Source organism: Sprattus sprattus (assembly GCF_963457725.1).
Source record: "Sprattus sprattus genome assembly, chromosome: 18".
In the NCBI taxonomy this organism is placed as follows: domain Eukaryota; kingdom Metazoa; phylum Chordata; class Actinopteri; order Clupeiformes; family Clupeidae; genus Sprattus; species Sprattus sprattus.
In genome coordinates this window covers 20,357,947-20,359,557 of record NC_137916.1, presented here as the reverse complement: position 1 = coordinate 20,359,557, position 1,611 = coordinate 20,357,947, and positions in this window count along the sequence as shown.

Below are 1,611 nucleotides of genomic sequence, written 5' to 3'. Positions count from 1 at the left end.
TTCCCTTCTTTCTCTCCAAATCTAACCAGCAATGCCCCTGCTACATACAGTCCCTCCCGGGAAGTGGCTGATGAAGCCTATTACGTGGAATATTTTCTCGTAGTCTCTCCCATAGACCCACAACAGCTGAGTTGATGTTCAGACAATCACGTGATGACGTCATATTCTTAAAGTGGAGAATGTGATTTTCTTTGGTGAATGTCTTTTTCTAATGCCAGTATTAATTTGAAAACAGTGTTTATTTATTTATAGACATGAAAATAATGTAACTATACACCGCTCAAATACATAGGCCTAGCATACACTGTGCACTTGACTTACTAATAACTATTTATAAGGCCTAAGTGTGCTGGTCATTATTAGCTTCCTTGGGACCCCATTAAAAAAATATTAAAGTCTAAGGTAAAAGTGTAAAATGTCTCTATAGTCGGAGTGAATTTGAGGAATGGCCTCAAAATTTGTGTTTAACAGATTTACCACTGACAACAAAATTAAGTTGTCTTAAATTGTCTGAACATCATATTTGTTTCCTCCACAATAATACAAACCCATATTTACGTTAGCCTATTTGCTTCATTACTAAATCAAAAGAAACCCCATTATAATTAGGTTAAAGCTTTTTTTATTATTTCAAGGCAACTCGTCGGATGTCACGTCACATGATTTCCATAAACTCGCGGTACTTCGTTTATAGGTCAACCCTCCCTTGTCCCTACATTTCCTTGTTCGCTGTGGATGTGTGGGAAGTCCACATCTGTAAACAACTTAATCATCACGGGAAAAGCATATAAATGGTTAGAAATAGTTTACAATACTTAATAATGGCTACGAAATAGACCAATCATCGAATCATTGCGCAACGATATGCGGATTTAAAAAAAGCATTATTGTTGCTCTTCAAGCAAGGCACTGGTCACTATGCCCTTCAAATTAGCCATTGGTGTTTGCTAAACTCCAGGCTATGGTTTTTGATTTAGCTAATTTAAAATCTAATATGCACAACTCGTGTAATTAATAACACTAACAGCAGTTATTCAGATTGTTGGGCACATCACCTGTTGAGGTGTACGTCAGAGCGTGACAATTAGTAGACGATTATAAATATTAGGCAGGAGTAGGTTCAATACATTTTAAAGTAACCTGTCTTAAAATTGCAAATGTTTTCCCCCCCTGCCCCAGAGTATGCTGTATTATAATGAACCTTCTCCTCCTCGAGATGGAATGTCGAACAGGTTGAGTTTCTTGAAAAAGGGCTCATCGACCTCAGGGTATGAAGAACATCGCTATGCATCACAAAAAATCCCTCTGAGTGAAAAGAGCGCCAGATTGCACATTGTGAATTACACATAAACAGGACAGATTATTTATCAGTTGTTAATGATGGAAATTTAAAAAGAGGAATCATCATCTCTCCAGGAGGTGCCACTTTACTTTGTACTCTGGGATGCCTGGCCACTTTTGCAGTGTTCGTCTCAGCCTCCTCGTCGCCGGCTACATCACTACCTCCTGCATATACCAGTTCTGCTACGGCAAAAGGAAAATGGATTTTTGTGATTTTAGTTTAAGTTTAATCATGATTAAAGGGCTGTGTGTTGGCAAGAAACTGGTGAT